Raw genomic sequence first — 18176 nt, 5'->3', positions numbered from 1 at the left:
TCACACAGGCTCAGCTGTCAGTTATTTATAAAAGTTGCTCATATTTCCAACTTTTTTATAAAAAAAAAGTAAGCACTTCATGAATATTAATTAAAATCACATTTAATTACACTATGTGAACTGCTCACTAGAGTAGAGATGAAAATGACCCCCCTTTTTAAAAAATTGCCTGCAGGATCTTGCTTTCAAATGTACAAGGCCTAGAAATAAACTTTTCCTGGCCAAAAGTCTATATTTATATCCATCCGACTCACTGAGCTTTGCCTATGAGAAACTCTAAATTGGTTCCCTTAGAAAGTGAGTTGTATAGCGTATTTGTCCGTCCTTCATTAGACCAATAAGTAATGTTAACTACATATTTTGCCACATCTTTTCATTGGCTGGTAACAGATTATGAAGATTAAGATAATAAATAAAGGAATTTATATGCTGTGATGCAGTGGCAAATTTTATATATGAATCTTACATTATCAACATTTTCCTTAAGTGCCAAACCATACGCATATTTTCTCAGCAGCGCAGTGCCTAGACAAAGATATGTGGCCTGACTATATTCCACACCATTGTAGTCCTGTGTGTCACTTGTGTGGATTCCTACCAATTATTTCAGGCTCTGCTAGGCATTTAAGGTCAAAATCCTAAATTAAAAGCAGACTAACTCCAGGTTCTTCAATTCCTAATTAGGTTTCCTTACTTGGGGAAAGTTGTTGTCTGAGCTACTTACTAGTGATCTGTACTTACTATTAAAGAGATGACTCACATATATGCATGTTTACTCTAGTGCTCTCCTGAAGCAGAAGACATTTGAAATGTATATGCCTTTAAAAGTTGTTCATTTCAGGTTTGGATTTTTTTTTTTAAACAGTACTTTCTATGCTGATTGATAGTTAATGACTTGCAAGTATTTATTCTGTGCATTTTTTTGCAGTATTTCCATGTTGTTTGTGGTACAGTAGTTAAAAACAGCATGAACATATTGCAAAATAGCTTTTCTGCATTTACTAGAACTTGATCTGAAAAATGAAATGCAGTTACAGAACTGTGCTAATAGGAAGACAAGAGACCAGAGTTGTACCAATATTTAGATGGAAGGCAAATTCTGATGTAGATTCAATAAAAATCAAATCTTTTCAGGAAGACAAATGTCCCTTTTTGGGTTGTTGTTGCAGCCTCTAAAGGGTTAAGTATAGGTTTTGTGGGGAAAGATGGAGGGATCAAGCCATGAGTAACACACATGACTTTTAAGGAAGAAATATTGGAGGACACAATGATAGGACTAGAACCACCAAAAGACAAGATGCCAATGAGACTACTCATGTGATTAAGTGATCATTAATACAAGGGTTGTACAATTTAGCATGATCAAAATGAAAGTAAAACAACCTTTAGACTATTACTAAAGTATTTGCCTGCTGCATGTGTTCTATTTTTATCCATTTTAAAGTGTTGCCCTTTAAAAGTTTCTCTAAATGTTAATTTTTTCTTGTATTGTGGGAAAACGTAAAATAGGAATGCCCAGCTGGCCTCTGTTATTCATTACTTTGTGTCTCCTCTTGCTCTTCTCCTTTCACAGCAGTTTAAATTTTTCCTCATATGACAATGTTTCCTCCATTTTCATTACCTTTCTCTGAAGCGATCCTGTTTCTGCTACCATATGTCTTTTGTCAGGAAAGGTCATCAAAACTGAACAACACTGGAGTATGTTGTATAAGAACAAAAAAAGTGTTGGCTTATGAATAAACCATGACCATCACCCCTTCAGAAAATAGCGTATACCCTTCTAAAGTTTCTGCTTTCCTCACATATACATATGTAAATGTAAGATAGTTATACTGTGTTAAATAACTTAGATATTTCAAATTTAAGTCATTTTGAAGATATTTCATTGTAATATATATCTTTAAGTAAAATATTTTGAAATAAGATATTTAAGATATGTCTCTGTTTAATCAAATCTAGCACGGATATATTACAAACTCATCTTCTAATTAAAACAAGACAGCATCTTGATCAACAATTAATCACAGAAAGAAACATCAATATAAGTGGGTCATTATATGATTGGATTTGTAACCTTTTTGACTACTCATTTCTCTTTCCAGCACTAAAATGATTCTAATAAATTATATAATTTCAGAAAATATTTTAAACCATCTTCCCTTATCCCCCCCACCTCTGCTCCCCTGCATTCTAAAAACCTTCCTAATCTCAGACTATGCATATCTATATGAAGCGTCTGCAGACTGGAATTAATTTTTTTATTATGGTTTCTGATGCAAAATTTGAGAAGTAACAAATAGATATTTTGAAGTCTGAGACTATTGTGTTCAAAATATTAAGTTCACATGCTATATACCTGTAATATTTGCATCAGATAGGAAAGATATGTAAACACCTCCTAATGCTCTCTGAATTATATGACAAGTAGATGCAAGTCACATGTTCATTGTGCAACTTCGAAAAATGATGGTTGAAACATATCTGTTTATTATCCGTTCATTTAGTTGGGAAATTGTGCAACTAGAAAAGCCATCTGAAGAGCTATTGACCTGGAGAATACTACTGGTTCTTTTCCTTTATGTCACTTCAGGAACAAGTTAAAAAACAAAAAGAACCTGTATAAAAATGTAAATACCACTGCTCCATGACCATATATTAGGTATACTTTGGAGTTAAATTTTCCACAATGCTATGCCATATTTCAACAGAGAAAGAAGATTATTGAAATATAATTGCATATTTTAAAGCACCAGATTTGAACTAATGGTTAAATATAGTCTTCCAATCAGCCTTGACTTTGGACATTTCACTTGAAAGGAGAGTCATTTTGGCTGCTTTAGTACAGTAGCTATAAAAGCTTTGTTTGGATCATTAAGTATCAGAAATGCTCAAAGAATCTCAAACAAGTTAAAAATGATGGCCAAGATGGTAGCCATGTGCAATGCATGCAGGACTTCATCCAGACATCCAGGCCTGTTCAAGTGAATGCACACTATTGAGGAGTATCTTTACCACAATTATTAATGGGCTTTATTGCGAGTGTGGTGCCAAAAGTGTTGTTACAAATAAAACTGTCAACACAATCACTTTGGAACTGTTTGAACTCTGTATAATCATCTCCAATTCACAATTCATTGTTAAATATACAGTAGTTAATCCCTGTTTGTTAACTGGAAGAACCTCTACTTACCCTTTCCTAGCTCTTGTGATGGATGTGGGGAACTGCAGATTCTATGCGTCTCTCATCCTCCTTACTATATGGACAGGGCAAATGTCTGTCCTACTCAGATTTTCACTCCTCTCCCCATCTGAAGTCCCCCCACTTACTCCTACATTCATTTGCCACTATATTTCTCTCCCTTTGTCCTTAAAATCTCCTACACATCACATTCTCCCTCTGTGCCACACCACATTTCCATGCACCCCTTTAGTCACCTCCTGTTCTACATATTCCCCTGAACTCCCCCGCAGTGTCTTCCTGTTCTTCATAGTCTTTCAACCCATTCGATTAGCCTCTTGCTCACATTTTCCTGCATTGTGCAGTCTGCCTCATACCCCTCATATTCTCCTGCAACCTCATTTCAGTCTGCCCTGCTCCCTCAAGTCCTCTGACTCCTCATTTTTCTGTCTCCCCAAACTCTCCTAGCTACTGCCTCAGTCTTATTCCAAGCACCTTTACATTCTCATGTCTATAGCTCACATGATTCATCAGGGGCCATCATCTTCAGCCTCATTGGCAACAAAGATAGAGAATGTCCATCTTTGCAGGGGTGAGGGAGGGAGAGACATCCACCTGCAAAAGCTATGGCAAAATGGCAGTCATCTTGTTGAGGGCAACATGTGGTACCAGACCTATTGACAATAATGAGAGATAGTGGCCATTTTGGGTAAAAGCAAACTCTGATTTTGAAGTTTGAAATCAGGAAAAAAAAAGTCATGAAAACCTTTTTTTAAGAAACTCAGATATCTCTAGGCTAACAAAAAGCACAAGAATTGGCAATGCTGTGATCACAAAATGGTAAAACATTAGAGAGAAATACCATCATTTCTGTAGGCTTCTTCCTTTCATGTTTTCTCAGTCTGGAACAAAGATTTTTATAAGATATTTCAAGTTGCTTTTAATATTCTCATATAACTGATATTTCAACTAAATGAGCATTGGAACTTGATATTCATGAAAATGTATCAACATAATAATAGCATGTATGATACAAGAAGGCAGAATTATTCAGTTTTGTTTTGTTTTTTGAACTCACTATAAAACTTTATTTTAATAACCCTAAACTAATAACCACGACTCCCAGGAGAACTCCTCTATCAATTCCCTTAAGCCATATACTATGCTGCCTGCCAGGGCAGACTTGCTATCCTAGCACCTACTGTTGCTATCCTGCATCTTAAAAGTCAAACCATCACACACAAGTGCATAACTATTGAAACTCTACCAAACCCTAACATCTGCCTCCAATTGCTGGTAATTTTGTGCAAGTTTTATTATCCCTTAGTAACAGTAAAGCACTGGAAAGAGATACCCACTAATGTATGGGTACTTCTTCCTTCTAGGTCCCTATAGAACAGAAAGAAAAAGTGATCCCTTTCTTGTGTTACCAGCTTAGATCAGTTCTCCCTTTACTTTCACCCTCTGCATCTTTTGTGGTTTTACAGGCTTCTCCTGATAGCATGTGTCACTAGGATCTCTTCTCACGGTCTGGACACCTCCTTGTGGCTATATCTGGACAGTAGCTTGGCTCAGTCTGACATGGACTTCAATCTCTCATTCATGGTTTGGCCCCTCTCATGTCCCAGGAGTTGCAGTGCTTCATTTTTGAGAGTCAGGCTGCTCCCTTCCCATAGCTTGGGTTGCTATTTTTTCATGGTTTGGTCCTCTGGCCAGGTCCCTATGTGGTTTCCCTCTTCCTGGGTATCAAAGTCTTTTCATGTGAACCATTGTAGGCAGTCTTCCAATTCACTGCTCAGACAGTGCTACTTCCCCAGTGGGTGGTAGGGGAACCCAGCCGACCCACTACTCAGGGTTCCAGCTCAGGGACCCTCAAATCAGCAACCAAGTTCTGCACCATCCCAAACCTTGCTACTGTTTCCATTAGATTTTTCCTACTGTGCTACTTCTCTGGGTATATCCTTCCTTCACGGCCAGGATCCCAGAGTTTCACTCTCCCACTGGGTTTTCTCTTTTTCCTACTCTAAAGTTTTCTCTTTTTCCTACTCTAGAGAGTGATTATAGATTTCCATACAGCAGCCTCTTTCTGCTGCAAACACTTCCTAGTTTTATACCTGTCCCTCCACTCAGCTGGGCTCCACCCTCAATTGGGGATTGCTTATCAAGCCTAATTGTCCCTCAGGTGTATTCTATCAGGTTCACTGGTCCCTTGTGAGCCTCATTAACCCTTTCCAGGATAGTGTGGTGTGAATACCGTACCACAATTTGATTACTGATTACATGCCTAATTCTCATTTATACAGTACTCTCACACCTGCCACTTCAATTGATTTTCCATTTAGAGTATGGATATTCAGACCCTTCATAGGTAATATGGGGGGGAGACCCTTGGTTACAGGGAAATCCCCACCTGATTGCCCGCTTTTCCTCATTCTCCCACCTGCTATAAAAAGCAGTCATAACTGCTCCCTGTGCCGAGGACAAACCTGATCTTTGCACAGGGAGCAGGCAGATCTCCTGCCACCTATTTCCAGCAAGTGTAGCCTAGTGGTTAGTACAGTTGCCCGTAGGACAGACTATCCTTGAACCCCCTACAAGAAGAATGCATGTGGCAAAGGGGAATCCTGCATACAATGATGTTGACTCGGTCAGCATGAATTGATCTAGGTGATTCCTGTAGATACTGAATAATAATCTTGCCACAAACAGCAGATATATTCCAGATTCATCACCTTGCAGATCTCAAGCCCTGTCACATATCTGCAAAATCACTTTGGGGATTAAAGGGTAAGAAGAAAATGCCACTGAGTTCCCTTTCCTTACCTTTTCCAGAAGATACTTCTACATTTGACTGCAATCACACGAGCAGAGAGGAGAATAGGGACCAAAGAATTTAGTTGTGAAATAGCTTATAATTCTGTACCTCAATTGTACAGTTTGAGTTTCTGAATTCAGGGTGTACTTCTTTTAAAACTAACATTCTGTGTGAGCATCATCAAAAGGAAGATTTATTTTTACTAGAGATGGGCACATTACCTTGACTATATCAATTTTGATAGCTCCAGTGCAAGTCTAATAGTTTTCAGTCCCACGAAAGTTTTGTCAAGAACACCATGGTGCACAGGACTGTTCATTAGAGTAGAAGTTTATATGTACTATTACAAATAGCATTTCCCAGGGGAAGAAGAGAAAAGTTCCTCCTCCTATATTTTGGAAACTGTAGACATTTAATTGGTTTCTTGAATGCTTTCGGTTATTGCATATTCCACTATGTAGCAGATTCTAAGGAAGCCAGGAGAAAGGGAGAGGACCTGCTTTTTGGCATCTGAGACTTAGAATTATTGCCAATATTTTTACTGGACATTAGGAGGTAAATTTACCAAATAGTCCTGTAATCAGTATATACACATACTACAGAAGTACCAGTTATGGCTCCATAATTAAGACTGAGTTGACATTTATAGATATGGTACTCTAATTTAGCAATAAATCGCTAAGGAAATATGGAAATAATTTTAATTTATATTTTCTCATTTTGAATGAAAGCACAAACTACTTGCATGCAAATTGAGATGTAAGTTGCTTTCACTGTTGGTAGGACTTAAAATAGTCTTATATAATGATAACTTCCACTCTTCTTTAACAAGGAGGTATCAATGCTTTCATTTTAAACCCCTATTTTCAAGATTTTCTAAGTTAATGAACAAAACAACTGGAATAGGAATATAAAATTCCCCAGCCAAAAAACAAATTACAATAAACTATGAGTGAGACACTAGGGTGAGATCCTCATTCCTTCACTGTCCCCTTTATACCACACAAAAGGTTCAAAGTAATGCAAAGGTGGTCTAAAAGTTCTATGTCCAGGGAGGATTCCCCTGGCACAGGTACCATGAAGACAATCCCCCATATGGGGTGTGTCGGGGTCAGGCTGCAGTACACCACATTGCAGAGATTTTAGGCAACTCCAGCAGCCTCTCTTTATGTGCTGCTGGAACAATCCAGGATTTGGAAGACACAAAGGTGTCTTAAAGCCAACTTTATCCCCTTTCCCTCTTGGGCTTCCACTGACTTCTATGGGCTTTGAATTGCTTCTGTTCTCATCTAGGTCATGGACTCACTGTATCACCTTGGAAAAGTCAACTAACATTTATTGCCTCTATTTACTCATGAGTAACATGGGGTAATAAGGATTCCCCACATTAAAAGGGTATTGTGAGGTTCAATTAATTATTCTCTGTAAACTTTCCCAGCTTCCATGGATGAAGGCTGTTCCAACAATGCAAAGAATTTTAGAAATTTTTGGAGACACCCCAATTAAATTGCATAAAGAAGTCACTGAAATAACTCTAAATGGACGATTTTCCCTTCATTAATGAATACTCATAATATATTGTTTCTATTCACAGTTTTTTTAGTTGAAAGCCCCATCACATTTATTTGTATTTTCTTTAGAGAAATGAAAAACAGTCACCTTTAAACAAAGATTCCATAGCAATTTTCTAAAGTGCTGTTTGCTAGCCTTAAGTTATTTCTGCACAGATATGTCATTCAATTAATGTTGGAGGCAAAACAGAAAACCTCTCTGTTCAGTAATGTTGTTTGGATGGGTTTATGAATCGTAGCTAGATCTAGTTGTTCAAGTGTTACACAGCATTAGCCTTGCTCATGGAAAAACAGCAGACATATACAATAATTAAAAAGTTGCAAAGTGTATTTAGATATGTCTGTTAGACATTTGTTTTAACTTAATAAGCTAACATCCTTAAAATAAATTAATCCTGTGCAATATATTTATCCTAGCCAAATCTCTTTTTCAAAAGGGAAGCTATATTGCATATGTAACAAGTAATGTATTCGCAAAAAGAAAAGGAGCTACAGCTTATGCTCAAATAAATTTGTTTGTGTCTAAGCTGCCACAAGTACTCCTTTTCTTTTTGCGAATACAGACTAACACGGCTGCTACTCTGAAACCTGTCATTAAGTAATGTATTAGTTTCATTTTCTATTAAAAAAGCCAAAATACAACAGCATGTCCATCCAGATTCATGTTTGGCAATGAATGTTCTACTAATATACTTAAGCAGACTACTGAACATTCAGGGTCTACCTGAACAACTACCTTTTTTCTCTTTTGTCTCCCTTTCAGTACCTCTCAAAAGGAGCAAAAAGCCAACAACTTGGGTAATCCTCACACCATTCTTATAAATACAATAGGTTGGCTAGGGCCTTGTGGTTTTAAGAAGTACTTTATACAGAAATTTACCAAGAAAAAGTTAACAGTTACTCACAATTACCATTCAGTGGCATCTGAGTGATCAAAATTATTTCATAGTCCAATGGCAAATGCTGCATGAATACCTTTTCTTTTATGGCATATATATTTGTATATACTAAATTTAGGTTAGACATTTAAAAATAGCAAGCTTGTCAAACAACATTCTGACAAAAACTGTTGGTTAATAATTTGCAGAGAGAGAGACCCAGATTATTATGCATTGAATCATAGAATATCAGAGTTGGAAGGGACCTCTGGAGGTCATCTAGTCCAACCCCCTGCCCAGAGCAAGACCAATCCCAACTAAATCATCCCAACCAGGGCTTTGTCAAGCCTGACCTTAAAAACTTAAGGAAGGGGATTCCACCACCTCCCTAGGTAACGCATTCCAGTATTTCACCACCCTCCTAGTGAAAAAGTTTTTCCTAATATCCAACCTAAATCTCCCCCACTGCAACTTGTGACCATTACTCCTTGTTCTGTCATCTGCTATCACTGAGAACAGTCTAGATCCATCCTCTTTGGATCCACCTTTCAGGTAGTTAAAAGCAGCTATCAAATCCCCCTCATTCTTCTCTTCCATAGACTAAACAATCCCAGTTCCCTCAGCCTCTCCTCATAAGTCATGTGTTCCAGACCCCTAATCATTGTTGTTGCCCTTTGCTGGACTCTCTCCAATTTCTCCACATTGCTGATGCCACTTGGGATAATGGAAAAATAACAAAGTACACCTGTGATTCGATTAAAGGTAAATGTCACAATTATTGAAATAACTCATGCAACAGTGTTAATGACAGCCAACAGTTCCTGTGGGGTTTAGTAATCTTTAAAGCCCAACATCACGCCCCATTTACTATGTATCACAATGAGATGTAGCTGCCAAGATGAAATTCCCAAACCATATCCAAAATCATGAGAAACTTGTTTGCCTTATAGCTGAATATGATGGTAAGTTCTTCCCCACACCATCATTACCATACTCTGTCCTCAAACTTGTGCAAATCTGCTACTACAAAGCTTGTAGTATTAATTACACATGAACAAGTGAACTGTGCAATGTCAAGTGAACCATGGAAGTGAACTTATTCCAAAACAGTGAGCTGTCCACATGCCCCCCATCTCGAGCACCTCTCAGCCTTACATCCCATCAAACAATTCCTGCAATATGTTGCAGTTAGACATCCAATTAACTTAGTCAATGAATCTTGTGGGATGGAGAATCTTCTTTCCTGACCCCAAATATGGTAATCCAACCAGCTTGAGCATTCAGGCCAACATTCTGGATGAATTTTAAGTTGCAAAACAATAGTCACACACACCAGGCTAAGCATAGGTGCCGACTCTGTCGGTGCTCCGCGTCTGGAGCACCTACGGGGAAAAAATGGTGGGTGCTGAGCATCCACCGGCAGCCCCCCTCTCAGCTCCCGCACACCCCTGAGTGTCTCCTTCCCACCAGCAGGCCCCATGGATCAGCGCCTCCCACTCCCTCCCCATGACTCCCGCCCATTGCAGTCTGGTGTTTTGCAGCCTTCAGGAGGCTGGGAGGGAGGAGGAGGAGGGAGGATGCGGCACACTTGGGGGAGGGGAGAACTGGGCGGGAAGAGGTGGGACAGGGGCAGGAAGAGGCAGGGCGGGGTGGGGCTTGGGGGAAGGGGTGGAGTGGGACGGGACATGGGGCAGAGCTGGGGGTCGAGCACCCCCCCGGCACTTTGGAAAGTCAGCACCTGTGCAATTAAGCCCAAAACACAATTGAGCAGATGGGGAGCACTTCAGGCTGTCATCAAGGTAGCAACAATTGTCTCCTCTTTTACCCCATCCACATGGGGAAGAGGGCCATGCAAGGCCGTGCAAGCCCATGCACTCATTGCCCTCCTTTTGGTGTCTCAGTGCCAGTCACCAGTTGGTAAGGGCTGCCAAGCTGGTCACCATAAGGCAAAACAATCCTACTCATGGAGAAACGAACATGCTGCAGAAGGTGGAGAAAAGGAGACAGATCAGCTGCAAATGGCTCCTGCAGAAGTCCTGGTACAAATCTATCATCACAGCAAGGTCAGCTCCAATGGAGGTGTGCATTATGAGATGAGTAATACAGGAAACAATTAGTAACTTTAGAAATCGTAGCTTCAAGCTAAAACTATGATGTGAATATATGGTCAAACTTAATAGTTGAGCTTTGCTATCTTAAGAAATCCAAAGTGAAGCTTTTCTGCCAAATAGAAAGTGAGCCTGCAATTTTGTTAGATTAACATGTTACAAAAAGAAACATATGCTTCTCAGTATTGATAAAGTTCTCCTAGTGATACAATATAATGAGAACATAATAAATAATAATAATATATTCCACAATAAATAAGCCAGTAATAGGATATTTACTTTTATTATAATTCTATATTCTAGCTAGTCGTCACAAGAAAGCACAAATTTGTGGAAGTCCTCCTTATGATCCAAAAGCTGATACTATCTTGAATGCTGGGAACTCGAGTCCCCATGGAATCACATCCTAAATATAGGCAGCATAACCGATAAAAATCAGTCTTGATGAGCATGCTCAGGGAGAACAATCATATTTACAGATCTCAGGAGGGTTAAACTGACAATGTTTATTAAATTTGCAATTGGTCAAGATGTTTGTTTTTACTATGTGTAATGTGCATAAAACTTAAGATAGGCACATCCTGAACTAAATACATAAGTGTATACACACACACAGTACCACAAGGGCAAATAAAGTCTAGATGTTGAAGGCATGATTTTCATTTGAAAGCAAAGCTACTGGTGAACAAAAAAGCTTTACTTTTCAATGAGCTCAAAAAAAATCCCTTTCAGAGGTGTGGTTCACTTATTTTATTTATTCTTACTCTGATCCAAAAGAAAGTTTGATTACAACTGACATCTGAGCAACACCTTAAGTACAGGCTATTTTATTACCTGCCATATTCTTTGTTATGCTGATAAGTACTGATAGCTGCCAGCAGGTGGGTGTTAGATCTACAGACAGTCACAGTCCTCATTAAAGCCAATGACTGTGGCAAGCAGAGTCTTCAGGCTCAGTAGAAGGACCAATTAAGCCCCTTTATGTGAAATCATGTGGGGACTATCACCTGACGCATTAGGCTGCATGGTAGGTCAAAACTAAGTTGTGCCAACAGAGAGGCTTCCCTGGTTGCAGAGCTAGGATTGCGTACTGAAGGCAAAGAAAACCAGAAGGACCCTGATATGACACTGGGAGGAAGCAGAGGAACATAGCTTCTTGGGCACAGAATTTGCTGGAGTAGCAGACTTGGGGACCCATTGTTTCATGTTCTCTATGTATATAAATCTCCCCACTGTATTTTCCACTGAATGCATCTGATGAAGTAAGCTGTAGCTCACGAAAGCTTATGCTCAAATAAATTTGTTAGTCTCTAAGGTGCCACAAGTACTCCTTTTCTTTTTGCAAATACAGACTAACACGGCTGCTACTCTGAAACCTGTCAAGGTAAGGTGAGCTATTACAGAATATAGGACCATGGTATTGGTGAGAGAGTAATGGGGGGGCCTAACACAGAAAATCTGGCTCAGGGAAAGGTAGGGCACAGAGAATGTCAGGCATAAGGGAGAGGATGGGAGTGGCAGGGAGTCCCTGAAATAGATGGGGATGGAAGAATGCAAGAAGCCCATGTGTGTGTGTAATGAGTAGGATTGCCAAGCATCCAATTTTCGACCAGAACGCCCAGTTGAAAAGAGACCCTGTCGGCTCTGTTCGGCACTGCTGACTAGGCCATTAGAAGTCTGGTTGTTTGCACAGTGGGGGCCCGGGGCTAAGGAAGGCTCCCTGCCTGCCCTAGCTCTGCACGGCTCCTGGAAGCAGCCACCAGGTCCCTGCGTTCCCTAAGCGCATGGATGGCCAAGGATACTCTGCGTGCTGCCCCTGCCAATAGTGCTGACTCAGCAGTTCCCATTGGCCGGGGACCAATGGGAGCTGTGGGGGTGGCGCCTGCGGGCACAAAGGTGGCGCGCAGAGCCTTCCTGGCTGTCTATGTGCCTAGGGGCTGCAGGGACCCTACTCTGAGCCACTTCCTGCAGCCCAAACCCCTCATCCGCGGCCCCACCCCAAAGACAGCACCCACCCTGCCAACACCCTGCCCAGCCCTGAGCCCCTTCCTGCACCTCAAACCCCTCATCCCTGGCCCTATACCAGAGCCCACAACCCCAGCTGGATCCCCCCCACACCAGCCCTGAGTCCCTTCCTGCACCTAAACCCCTCATCCTCAGCCCCACCCCAGAGCCTGCACCTCCCCCCCCGCATCTCCCTGTCCCAGCCGAGAGCCCTGAAGCCCTCATTTATGGCCCCACCTGGAGCCCATACCCCCAGCCCAGAGCCCATTTCCCTCCTGCACCCCAACCCCCTGCCCAGAGCCCTCTCACGCTCCCCAAACCCCTCATTCCCTGCTCTACCCCAGAGCCTGCATCCCCAGCCAGAGCCTTCACCCCCATCCCCTGCCCCAGCCAGGTAAAAACGAGTGAGAGTTGGGGAGAGTGAGTGATGGAGGGAGAAGTGATGGAGCAAGTGGGAGCAGACCCTCAAAGAAGGGGTGGGCAGGGGTATTTGGTTTTGTGCGATTAGAAAGTTGACAACCCGAGTAATGAGCTTGGCCTACAGAAGCTGTGAAGAGTGCAACCCTCTAGTTTAGAGTGGAAACCATAGACCAAAACCAACAATACTTTTTCCTATTTGGGGCCCAAAGGAAGCACAGAATAGCTCATGTTTGCTTAATGCTCAGCCAGGCTTCTGAAAGATTCACAATCCTTGGCATGCATTTCAGCCGACATTCGGTTTTGTAAAATCAGGTGAAACTCATTTAGTTTCAAAATTTCCTTATGAAGGTTTCATGTATTTCTGCAAAATGTTTTCCTGTCATTGGTACTGAATACACAACAAACAGTTTGAAGATTGTCAAGAATTAGGAGTTATGAGGTGTCTTACCCATTGACTCCTTAAAGCTTATAGGAGTCATTCAGCTAAAAAATACCCATTCAACTAATTAACAATGTAGGAGAGAGAATTCAAGGGATCTCATTGTATTTTATGGGGTTTTCTGAATAGAGCAACAATATATTTCAAGATAAAAGCTTATATTTACAAAGTTCATTGTGAGATTTTGAGTCCAGTACCACTTTCATTGAAATAAATGTTAGTTGTCCCTTTGACTTCAGTGACAGTAGGAACAAATTTTTAATGTTTATAGTGGATAAATGAATTATCCTAGATATTAGTGCAGGTACTGAACATGCATATTTTATTCAAGAATTTTATTTCCCTCAGATAAAACATGACTTTTGGAGAAATACCTTTCTTTTTAACACATTTCACAGTGCTTGCCATTTACTGGTCTCAGAGAACATTAGGATCTAAATTACACTTATACACTCAAATGCTCGGTTCTGGGATAGCAATCATTTTCAATTTCCATTTAATTTAAACAAGATTTTTCACCAAACATCTCCCCAAACATAGCTCAGTAGTTCATTGTTTCACTGAATACATTTGTTTCAGGTTCAGGACTAAAAGGGTTTTCATTGTGGAACGGGGTAAACTGTATTTGTAGAATTCTGCCTTTAGATACCTGTGCTCATGTCAGCTCCCATGAGTGCAGCAAGCCACATACTGCTGATAAAATCAGGAGCGGGAAAAGTATAGAGAGGAAATATCACCCTCTGCAGTATTGTCTTCCCCGCCCTTTCCCCAAACCTGCAGAAATAACTCCACAAAGGCTCCATAGGGATTCAAATGTCCATGGGCTCAAAAGCCATGGAGGAAGCTGTCAAAAGTTACTGAGGTGCTTATCCAGGTGACATACCTTAAAGAGAATGCAGGAAGAGTCTTCAGTAATTTGCGCTGCTTCCACACTATGGAATCCTTCTCTTTCTAACTGAAGAGGGCTCCAGAAGCAGTTGCACTTAGTGTAACTCCTACCAGCATGGCTTCCTGCAGCAAAAGCCATTTTGAATGAATTGGGGGGCTAAATGGAGCTCAGTGGGGAAAGGCATCAGACCAAAGGCAAGGGGCTCTGAATGGGAAGCCCGTTACCTTTTAGGAGCATTGAGTTTAATGAGTGGAACCTTTAGCTGACTCTGTGCATAAACGAATTCTACTCCAAACTCCTTGACAGAACCAGCAGGAGACTCTGAGCTGAAATTAATTTCATGTGTGTAGGGGAGAATTTGGTCATTAGTGATTCATTTGAAAGCTCCTGGATATTTTACAAAGTCTACATGTCTTCAGTGTCTGAAAACAAGAAGTGCTGTTTGGATAGGTTACAGATGGGATCATGATATTAATTAGAGGTCTGTTCTCTAGATAAGTGTATGTACCTCATTAACTTTAATAGGAATTAGTCTTGCATATCATAGGGAAAATAAATAGACTCCATATATATATCAGAGAAAAGAAAGCAAAGCCTTGTTACACCAGTTAAGGTCAATGATAGTTTGTAAGGAACATGAGCAATACATTATCTTACCCATAAAATGTAGGATTATGAAAGCTTTACAAAAATAACCCTGGCAGACAAATTACAGTATCGATCTTTTTTCTTTAGTTATTTTATGTTTTGCATTAAAAACAAATGCTATCTCCAGGCTCAGAGGGTTCAGGAGATAAATCAAGACCCTGATAACAAGTGTTTTTAGAAAATGCATTACTTTCTAGTGCAGGGACTGACAGTGGTGAAGAGGATAGTGATGAAACTTTATAGCAGAATCTGAATGGCTTAAGGATGGAACCTTATTAGTAATTGGCCTGGAGGCAGAGATGGGCAATTGCTAGTTAAATGTAGAGTCAGGAAGGGCCCCACTGCTGACATTTCTACAATTATCCTGGCCTTTCTCAGTTTAGAGGCTTTATTAGTGGCTCATGACTGAGTAGTTTTGGCTCATTTCACGCTGTTCCTCTATTGTCAATTGTGTGTGATCTCTCTCCTTCCCCTGCTATTGTCACACTTCCCTTTTCAATACACAAATGATACTCTGTAGTGTAGTGCACTTCATTACCTATTAACCAAGTCATTGCTTCTATAGTTTGTATCTGCAATCCTCTGAACCAAGCAGCATTCGTGCTGTCTATTTATATTAAAAGCACATCATGGGTACCTGTATTGTTTCAAAAAGGTAGTATTTTGCTCAATGATTCTGAATCTGTGTCTGTGTCAATTTTAGCCAGCAAACTAAATCCTTATGATGCTATTGTCAAGAGAAGGAATTTATCAACAGAGACATTTGAGGTTGCTGCTCCAATAACTTAAAATGCTTGTTTCAAATCAATCATTTAAAAACTAGCAATATCAATGTAATGGTGAACATTCGCTCATAGACTGACCCTGGTCATCTTTGATTTCATACATTCCTAGTGTACTAAAAGCAGCTATGCTACTGATTCTAGAATTGGTCATGGGGAGGAAGAATACAAAACCACAGCCAGGGTCATCAGGAAATATATACATGTGCTATACTGGAACCAAATTTTTATTAGTTGTTCATTGTAGCTTCCCTTTTAACAATTACTAGGGTGAACTTAAGAAGTGACCAGAGACAGGAGTTCAGAGACCTATAGGAAGCTCTTAATTTTACTGACTCACCTCCCTCCTACAAGCTTAATGTATCCCAATTTAAATACCAATTTTTGGAAATAGGCCCACTGAAAATGGGACTAAGAGTCCACAAGTGCACACAGCACTTTTATTGCTGTTACCTACAGTGTGATTCCTTAACTTGAAATATCATTTATCAGAAGTGTGTAATTTTTTTTTCAAACCTGTTTTACTGAAACTGTATTATAAAGATTGATAGTACCTTTTCTGTACGATTTTAACTATATTTACAGTTAAATGGTTTTCTGTGGTATTCACAGCACTAGACTATTGGGACTTGCATCCTTTCCACAACAACCAACTTTTGTGAAGTTGCACATGTAATAGTTTATGTCAGTGCTTACTTTGTAACGAAACAGGTGCTAGGGCTCAAGCAATGTTTTTACATTCATAATAGATGCAACAAGCCCAGAGGTGCCAAGGCTATGAACTGCCAAGGCTCAGTCCTGGCACAAATTAAGCACTGTTTTATGTAAATTATTGTATGAGTTAATCTGCATATTTCCAAGTAATTTTCATATTGGTATAAACATTTGCTTAAAAAATTATGTGTGGATTTATGGCTGATGAAAGGCATCAGATTGAAAGATCTGGTGAATTAAGTATTCTTTTTACCTGAAGGGTGGTGGCTGCAGGAGCTGCAGGGCAAACTTCCCACAGGCACTATCCCGTTGGCATGCCTCACCCTGGATCTGGTGGGACTGGCTGTAGTGATACCTGGGGTGGTTCTATCTCGATGGATCATGCAGTTCTTGGCCTTCCTCTATTGAGTTGACCAATTAATGCAAAGCATGGGGGTGCATTTATAGTGGGGCAACTAGGGCAGAGACCTATCAAACTCATCTCACATAAGGGTCAGAAAACATCCGTTATATGGAATGTGAACAGTTTTCAGTTCCTGCCAAGCAGTGATGGAATAAAACTGGTCACTCATAAGTGACAGGTTTTAGCCCATTAGTAAAGTTTAGCCCCTAGTAGGTACTAAGTTAAGAAGAAGGTCCTGGAGAGGGAAGGAGGGAGAGAGAGAGAGACAGAGAGACAGAGACAGAAAGACACTTTTGCATACACAAGACTATGCTAAATGAACAGTAAGGCTTAAACTCAGGAATTCAAAAGTTAGGAAATGCCAGAATGCATGTTTCCCATGCCATCTTAGTTCTGTTCCTCATGCATATGTTTTCTCCTTTTCCACTGTCATCAGAGTTTGGACCAAAGAATTCAGATCAACAGCACAGACCTCTATCACTCCATCTAAAGGTGTAACTGGTAGCAGAAGTATAATGCTATCTTCTTTGTGGACCACTCACAAATGAACGTGATACAATACACCTTTTACCAATGTTATTAAACAACTATTTGTGAGACAGCAGTGAAATGCTGGGTATCAGGATTCCTGGGTTAAATTCAAGGTTCTTGGAGAGGTGTGGTTTAGTGATTATAGAGCAAGTTGTGACCAGCATAGCCAAATACATAGGTCTGGTATATTTAACAAGACATGCAGTGTGACAAATGAAATGAGACTTAGATCTGTCACATTAGAGTCTGGATTCTGTCCCCATGTAGAAGTTTAAGGCCTTGCTCAATAACAAGGGTTGTGAATTGTATAAACTTTAACAATAGTCCCTTGAAGAAGAGATCCTAGATCTCTTGCTCTGCCTACTCTCAACACTGTACATCCTCTCCTAAGCCAGAGAGGGGAGACAGTGTTTTGGGGAGGAGGGTGTATATATTAGATATGTCTCTCTCTCTCTCACTATGTGTGATGTTTTACCTGAGATGTATGCAGGCATGACAGGGCTGCACGATGTATGAAATTTCGTTGATGTGCACTTCCACCCCAGTTCTCTTCTCTGCATTCTCTTCTTTTGCTTCCTTCTCTTTCCATTCTGTTTCTTTGCTTGAAGGAACCTATTCAGGGAAAACAGACAAGGCAGTCTCACTTTTGGTTGTCACCACAGTGACAGAGCCTCCCCACTAGCACAATGCCACAATATTTAGGTTGCAAAAACTGCAGAGAAATGTTTAAATATAAATGAACCAAACACATTTCCATTAATTTTATTTAAAATTCCAAACCTTTCTGCTGTTTAGA

The 18176-nt window shown here is 40.2% G+C and overlaps 1 long non-coding RNA gene across 1 annotated transcript in view; it reads right to left on the bottom strand.

The window, feature by feature from the left end:
• LOC122461604 overlaps positions 1–14419 on the bottom strand; it is a 621770-nt gene extending 607351 nt beyond the window's left edge. The window contains exon 1 of the long non-coding RNA XR_006283608.1: positions 14297–14419. This is a non-coding gene — a long non-coding RNA (uncharacterized LOC122461604). The remainder of the gene's footprint in view (positions 1–14296) is intronic.
• Between the last annotated feature and the right edge of the window lie 3757 nt (positions 14420–18176).

Source organism: Chelonia mydas, chromosome 9 (assembly GCF_015237465.2).
Source record: "Chelonia mydas isolate rCheMyd1 chromosome 9, rCheMyd1.pri.v2, whole genome shotgun sequence".
In the NCBI taxonomy this organism is placed as follows: domain Eukaryota; kingdom Metazoa; phylum Chordata; order Testudines; family Cheloniidae; genus Chelonia; species Chelonia mydas.
This window is presented reverse-complemented; position numbering and strand designations above follow the sequence as displayed.